At 40.5% G+C, this 8198-nt stretch overlaps 1 pseudogene; it reads left to right on the plus strand.

Annotated features, from left to right (window-relative positions):
* The window catches only part of LOC129038967 (small ribosomal subunit protein uS3-like), a 44960-nt pseudogene extending 38160 nt beyond the window's left edge, over positions 1-6800 (plus strand).
* Positions 6801-8198: the final 1398 nt, after the last annotated feature.

Raw genomic sequence — 8198 nt, forward strand, 5'->3', positions numbered from 1 at the left:
CTACCAGGCCCGGCCTGGATCAGGCGATTTTTTTTTTTTTTTTTTTTTTTTTGAGACGGAGTCTTGCTCTGTCGCCCAGGCTGGAGTGCAGTGGCGCTATCTAGGCTCATTGCAACCTCTGCCTCTCAGGTTCAAGCGATTCTCCTGCCTCAGCCTCCCAAGAAGCCGGGACTACAGGCTAACACCACCACGCCCAGCTAATTTTTGTATTTTTAGTAGAGACGGGGTTTCACCATGTTGGCCAGGACGGTCTCGATCTCCTGACCTCGTGATCCGCTCATCTCGGCCTCCCAAAGTGCTGGGATTACAGGCGTGAGCAACCGCGCCCGGCCGTGATCTTTTTTTGAGACGGAGTCTCGCTCTGTCGCCCAGGCTGGAGTGCAGTGGCGAGATCTCGGCCGCGATCTTAATGGAGTTCTTTTGGAGTGATAAAGTGCAAACTTACAGAGCAGCGGAACCAACAGTTTTGCAGAACATCTAAAAACATTCATGCATATATGTATGCACATGTATGTACATGTATGCACCAAATAGAAACATACTGCAAGAAAAGCCATAATTTAATTTTACAAGATGAAATATTTTGTATTTTCCATTTCATTTTCATTGTAGCAATGCATTTATTGTAAAACTTATAATTATTTTTCTAAATAATTGGACACGCCAGAAACTTGTTTATAGACAGTCAGCATCTGAGGCAACTTAAGACAGTATTTTTCACATTGTGGGTGGAGACCAATTAGGGTGTGGTAAAATTAAGTATAATCATTTTCTTAAATAGAACAGAAAATACTAGGTAAATCAGAAATAGCAAGGATATTATATTTAAATTTGGTTCAGTTATGTATGTGTGTGTATATACATACACAAACACACATATACACACACAGTCAAGATGTGAAATGCATTTATTTGTATGTGAGAATTAGTCTGTGTCAGGTGTGGTGGCTCACGCCTGTAATCCCAGCACTTTGGGATGCCAAAATGGGCAGATCACTTGAGGTCAGGAGTTCGAGACCAGCCTAGCCAACATGGTGAAACCCTGTCTCTACTAAAAGTACAAAAATTAGCTGGGTGTGGTGGCGTGCACCCGTAATCCCAGCTACTTGGGAGGCTGCGGCACAAGAATTGCTTGAACCCAGGAGGCAGAGGTTGCGGTGGGCAGAGATTGTGCCACTGCACTCCAGCCTGGACAACAGAGTGAGACTCCAAATCGAAAAAGAAAAAAGAAAAAAGAATGAATTAGTCTGGATAAGCTACACTAGGTGAAATTGTGGTAACACCTCCCCACCCCCACCCCTAATCAGCATAGCTTAACATCAAAGTATTTTACATGTCATACGTCACTCCCATAAAGTCCCATAAAGTCGGCTTGCTCTCCTTGGTGGTTGTCTTCCAGATCTTCAAGAATGTAATATTTATATATCCTTCAATTACTCCATCTTGATGGTCTTTATTCTAGGTTTAAAATCTTTCTAGAGAGAGCACAGAGGACTCATACTAGCTCTTACCCAGGGTTAAGACCCTTGAAACAGAAACAACCTAATCACTTTCTCTCATGGGCCATTGACCAGAATAGACACATGCCTCCAATTTTTAACTGTGAAGAAAGCTGAGGCCAGGCACGGTGGCTCACGCCTGTACTCCCAGCACTTTGGGAGGCCGAGACAGGCGGATCACGAGGTCAGGAGATCAGACCATCAAGGCCAGCATGGTGAAACCCCGTCTCCACTAAAATACAAAAATTAGCCGGGCGTGGTGGCGCATGCTTGTAATCCTAGCTACTTGGGAGGCTGAGGCAGGGGAATCGCTTGAACCTGGGAGGCAGAGGTTGCAGTGAGCCAAGATCACACCACTGCACTCCAGCCTGGGTGTCGGAGTGAGACTCTGTCTCAAAAAAAAAAAGAAAAATAGAAAGCTGAGAAATGTAAAGGAGTGTGTAGTATACTTGATGAACACTACTGTCTGTTACACTACAGATCACAATAGAAAATATTGGCAGGGCGCAGTGGCTCAGGCCTGTAATCCCAGCACTTTGGGAGGCTGAGGCGGGCGGATCACGGGGTCAAGAGCTCGAGACCATCCTGGCTAACACGGTGAAACCCCGTCTCCACTGAAAATACAAAAAATTAGTCGGGCGTGGTGGCGGGTGCCTGTAGTCCCAGCTACTCGGGAGGCTGAGGCAGGAGAATGGCATGAACCCAGGAGGCGGAGCTTGTAGTGAGCTGCGATCGAGCCACTGCACTCCAGCCTGGGCGACAGAGTGAGACTCCATCTCAAAAAAAAAAAAATATATATATATATATATTTATCTTTATATTTATATTTAAAAGGCACTACCTTAAGAAACTCCAGGCCATGGGCTATTTCACAGATTCAGGATTTCTTCAACTCTCTCAGGGTTTGTTTTGTTTGTTTGTTTTTGTGAGCCTGGCATCATCCAGAAGATAAGGATACTGCAACGAATTAGTATTACTAATGTTTTATTCTAAGCGATCCTATTACACTTTGTTGCTATTACTGGACTAGCTTTTTTTTTTTTTTTTTTTGAGGCAGAGGCTTGCTCTGTCACCCAGGTTGGAGTGCAATGGCTTCAGGCGATTCTCCTGCCTTAGCCTCCCAAGTAGCTGGGATTACAGGTGCCTGCCACCATGCCCAGCTAATTTTTTTTTTTTTTTGTATTTTTAGTAGAGATGGGGTTTCACCATGTTGGTCAGGCTGGTCTCAAACTCCTGACCTCAGATAATCCACCCACCTCAGCCTCCCAAAGTGCTGGGATTATAGGCGTGAGCCACCGTGCCCCGCAATTTTGTTTTATACCTAATTCTGCACTCTTCTTCCTACAAAACAGTGAAATCCTTCATCTTTGTATAAATCTCTTATAGAATTTGGGGGATGTGCTTTGATATAACATTACGGATACAAAATTATGTTGAAAAGTGAGTACTACATTTAGAATGCAAAAAGAGCCACAACAATTTACTAGAGCTGTGGAAATTCAGGTCCTTTCCTTCCGTGAACTCTTTTAGGCAATTTACCATAAGTGCTACATAGAACCTCTTCCTGTTTGTGACCTGGTTTCTGCTTCCACCAAATGCCCAGCAGCTCCCAGTGCTCATGGGGGCTGTGCAAGTGACAGGCCTGGAGCTTAGGCTTCCTTAGTTTCAGAGTAAATTGCTTTTGAGGGCATTCTATAAATGTAGGTTGAACTAAATTGACTTGAACCAAAAGCTAACTTCATTTAAGAATATCTCTAGTGGAATAGAGAAATTTACAAAAGCTGTTAAAATGCATAGATATCCCAGCTTACCTGGATGCAAAAAGATCATGAGCTATCTAGTAGATTTGCCTTTTTTCACTGATGATTTTTTAAACTTTTCTTTATAATTTTAGGAGTATTGTTTTTCAGGCCTCACTACCCACTAATTTAAACTTGATGAAATAAATTAATGTTGTCCCTTCCAATTTTCAACTTACCTTGTGCTTTTCAAATGGGATGTGTTCAATAAATTCTTTTTAAAAAAAATTTTTATTTTTCATTTTTGTGGATACATAGTAGGTGTGTATATTTATGGGGGTACATGAGCTATTTTGATACAGGCATGCAATGAGTAATAATCACATCAGGGTAAATGGGTATCCATCATCTCAAGCATTTATCCTTTGTGTTAAAAACAATCCAATTATACTCTTTTAGTATTTTAAAATGTTAATAAATTCTTGATGCTAGTGTTCAATCTCCTGTGACAAGAAAGCATTTATCCTTTTTCTTCTTACAGTGCTTTCTCCAGCAGCATGAATACTATTTCTGGTAAACTAGGAGCTAGAAGGTTAGTGGCTTTATCAAGCTCACTTAGTTAAATAGCGGCAAGAATACCTGGAATCCGATTCTTCTGATTCACAGTGCAATAACTTTTTTATCCAACTAGACAGCTTCAACAGAACTACTATGACTAAACTGCTATAAGCACATTATTCCAAGTTTGTAGTACAAGTTTTTCTTCTCAAACACAATTATTGGAGATAATCCTCTCATTTTTAATTAAATTATTATCATAATTACTTTGCTTTGTTATTAATAGTCCTTATTGTGAAAAACATCCTCTTCTTTATGTAGTCATCCCCTGTACTTCCCTTTATTTTCGTTCTGGTATACCTGTATTTGTTGAAGATGAATACACTTCTCAATTATGGAAAAGTGTCTTTGTTTTGTGCTATAAGAGAATAGCACAGACTGGGTAATTTATAATTGTCGACCAAGATAACAGAGAGAGGCTCTCTAAAAGAAAATGATCTTTATTCAGGAATAGGGCATTGCAATAGCAGCATGTGCACCCTTAGTAAACTACATGGGTATTTAGGGAGGTGAAGGAACACAAAGGTTTTTAAAGAAAAAATTAAAAGGATTACATAATTGTTTTGAGATAATTTAGCCATGGCTACGAGGATCAATTACAAAGGTGATACGAGTCCAAGGTTAGATAGGCAGTTGCTAGGCAGATATCCTCACAGAAATACTGTTTTGTGTGCAAGGTTGCTGTGGTGTTCGTGCAATGTTACGGTTTTTGCAGCATCTTTTGTGATAGTTTTTGTTACCAGGCATTTATTTGTGAGAACCATTCCTTCATGGCCCTTTGAGGCTCTATTTTTTATTTTTATTTTTTAACCCAAGTGACTCCATTTTGATCTTGACAACTTTCACATAGTGAACAGAAATTTATTAGCTCATGGGTTCTTGAGGCTGGGAAGTCCAAGATTGAGGGGCTGGCATCTGGTGAGGGCCTTCTTGCTACATCATCCCATGGCAGAAGGACAAAGAGAAGGTGAGAGAGAGAGAGAAAGAGAGAGAGAGAGAGCAAGACGAGGCCAAACTCATCGTTTTTATAAGGAACCCATTCCCAGGATAACAGCATTAATCCATTCATGAGGGCAGAGGCCTCATAGCCTAATCACTTCTCATTGGGCTCCACCTCTCAACATCATGACATTGGGGATCAAGTTTTCAACATGTAAACTTTGAGGGACATATTCAAACTGTAGTATAAAATGTATTAGTTAAGAACTCAGTCTCTAGACTGATGAGGTTCAAATAATAGCTCTGCCACTTACCAGTTGTCTAACCCTGGTCAAACTACTTAGTCACTCTGAGCCTCAGTTTCTTCATCTGTAAAACAGGGATAATTATTGGTAAGTCATAGGGTTGTGGTGAAGTTTAAATGAACTTAAATGAAATTAGAATAGTGCCTGATACATAGTAAAAGCTCAATAACTTTTAGCTTTTTTTAAATTTAGAACAAATCTGGACTCTATAACATGGACTATAAAGAACTTTGTTTTCAGAGATGAGGAAGATCTCTTTGTATCTAGCTTGATACAAGGAGGAACATGCTCTGTCTTTTAAGACAAGCCTTTGACACTGTAATGCAGTTGTATTCTTCAGGGAACAATAATCTCTGTGTTCGGTTACAATATGCCAGCTTACTCATGCCATTAGATATTTGTCCTGCCCTGTACTCTCCTAGATTTGGTGTCCCCAGACATTTGGAGGGATTCCAGAATTCACCTTTCAGTTTTGGTTAGTCTAGAATGGCCTTTGAGAGAACAAAATGTAACAATAAGAAATCTTAGAGCCAGATCTCTTCAATCCTATTGTCTGGAGATTCCCAGGATCAAGAAATGGCCCGCATACAAGATTTGCCAGAATAAAAAGTGTCCAAATAATTGGAACACCAATTAAGGTGATCCAGCTGGAGAAGCCTGTCTGGATTGTGATGTAACTAAAAGTTTACACCAAGTTATTATATTAGTTTGCTTTAAAAGATGGTGAAAGGAAAATTTATGGAATCCATAAATAGAGGTCAGAAAGATCAAATTTTGGCAGGGTGTCTGTGTTCATTTCCCATTGTTGCTATAACAAATTACCTTATTTTACAGTTCTGGAGGTCAGAAGTCCCAAATGTCATCCTTTCCTTTCACTGGTGTGCCACAGCAAGATGGTGGTGCAGTTTTCCAAGAAGAGGAAGTTTGTCATTGATGGTATCTTCAAAGCTGAACTGAATGAAGTTCTCATTCAGGAGCTGGCTGAAGATAGCTACTCTGGAGTTGAGGTCTGAGTTACACCAACTAGGACAGAAATCTTTACCTTAGCCACCAGAACACAGAATGTTCTTGGTGAGAAGGGCTGGCATATTTGGGAATTGACTGCTGTAGTTTAGAAGAGGTTTGGCTTTTCAGAGGGTAAAGTAGAGCTTTATGCTGAAAAGGTGTCTACAAGAGATATGTGCCATTGTCCAGGCAGAGTCTCTGTGTTACAAATCCCTAGGAGGGCTTGCTGTGCAGAAGTCCTGCTATGGTGTGCTGCGGTTCATCATGGAGCATGGGGCCAAAGGCTTCAAGGTCATTGTGTCCAGGAAACTCTGAGGACAGAGAGCTAAATCCATGAAGTTTGAGGATGGCCTGATGATCCACAGCTGGGACCCTGTTAATACTATGTTGACACCGCTGTGCACCATGTGCTGCTCCAACAGGATGTGTTGGGCATCAAGGTGAAGATCATGCTTCCCTGGGAACCAGCTGGTAAGATTAGCCCTAGGAAGCCCCTGCCCGACCAAGGGCAGGGGACCCATCTTTGGGTTCATGGAACCCAAAGATGAGATACTCTCCACCATTCCCATCTCAGAACAGAAGGGTAGGAAGCCAGAGCCACCTGCCATGTCCCAGCCAGTCCCCACAGCATAACAGGGTCTCCATAGCAGCTGTGTCTGGAGTCTGGATGTTGTTCTGTAAAGAACTTTAATAAAATCTTGTACAAAGAAAAAAGTCCTAAAGTCGTAGATGCCTCTCACTATGCTAAAATTAAGGTGTCAGCAGGGCTGTATTCCTCTCTAAACAATCTAGAGGATAATCTGTATTCTTGCATTTTCCAGCTTCTAGAGGTTCCCACATTTCTTGGCTCATGGCCCCCTTCATCTTCAAAACCAGCCATGGCCAGTTGAGTCTTTCTCATATTGTGTCACTCTAAATTGTACCTCCTTCTTCCACATTTAAAGTACCCTCGTGATTACTACCCTGGGCCTACCTGGATAATCTAGGATAATTTTCTTATTTTAAATTCAGCTCACTAGCAACCTAAATTCCATCTGCAACCTTAATTCCTTCCTGCCATGTAACATAGCATATTCACAGGTTCTGGGGATTCAGATGAGGACATCTTTGGAGACTATTATTTTGACTGCTACAGTGTCTTCAGATTGTTAGTCAGCTCTGGCCCACAGACTTAAGTATCTAGGCTCTTCAGCAAGTATGTTCTTAGGATACAAGTGGATGCATCAGATTGTTATAACTTGACAGCACTAACTTCAACCAACTTCTATTGATCTAATTTTGTACTTATGAAGCAGTCTTTCAATAATAATTTTGTTTCCCACATTAATTTGCCTATGGAAATATAATGCTATGGGCAGTAAAAAAAGTATTCAGTCAATTGGCAACTATATTTATAAATCAATTAATTTGTATTGTTTTTTCTTTTTTTTTTTAAACTCTAATCCCATGACAGATTATATATTAGGTTTTTTGCAGGTTTTTTTTTTTTTTTTTTTTTTTTACAGATGGGGTCTCACTATGTTGCCCAGGCTAGTCTCAAACTCCTGGGTTCAAGTGATCCTCCTGCCTCAGCCTCCAAAAGTGTTGGGATTTACAGGTGTGAGCCACTGCGCCTGGTTGGGTTTTTAATGTATGAGTTTCTATGAGCTTGATCAATGTATTTACACCCAAGAGATAGACTAGATTTAGTAATCTGGCAGCTCATGTTTCTGAGTCTGCAAAAATAAAGACCAGATCTGCAAACTCTGGGGAAGTCTATCTGTCTAGTGGTCTTCTGAAATGATTGATTTTGATGTACTTTTCAAACTAAAGCTCAGAACGGATCTCCCTTTCTGGCTATAAACTGAATACTCCCCTAACTTCTTTCATTATGTTATTTATCCCTGCAGCATTGGCCAATTCTCTTCCTTGTTTTTATTCATTGTTTTTCACATCTACATACTATAATTGAACTTTTTTGGTTGCAAAGTTACTTCCATAAATTTACAGTTCATTAAAAAAAGAAACGTGGATTGGCGCTAGAATTGTAACTAGAAAACTGTCTGGAATTGAGACATACTTCTTTTTGTGTGTTTCTTGTTTTCCTGTTCCAA

Source organism: Pongo pygmaeus, chromosome 5, assembly GCF_028885625.2.
Source record: "Pongo pygmaeus isolate AG05252 chromosome 5, NHGRI_mPonPyg2-v2.0_pri, whole genome shotgun sequence".
Taxonomy (NCBI): domain Eukaryota; kingdom Metazoa; phylum Chordata; class Mammalia; order Primates; family Hominidae; genus Pongo; species Pongo pygmaeus.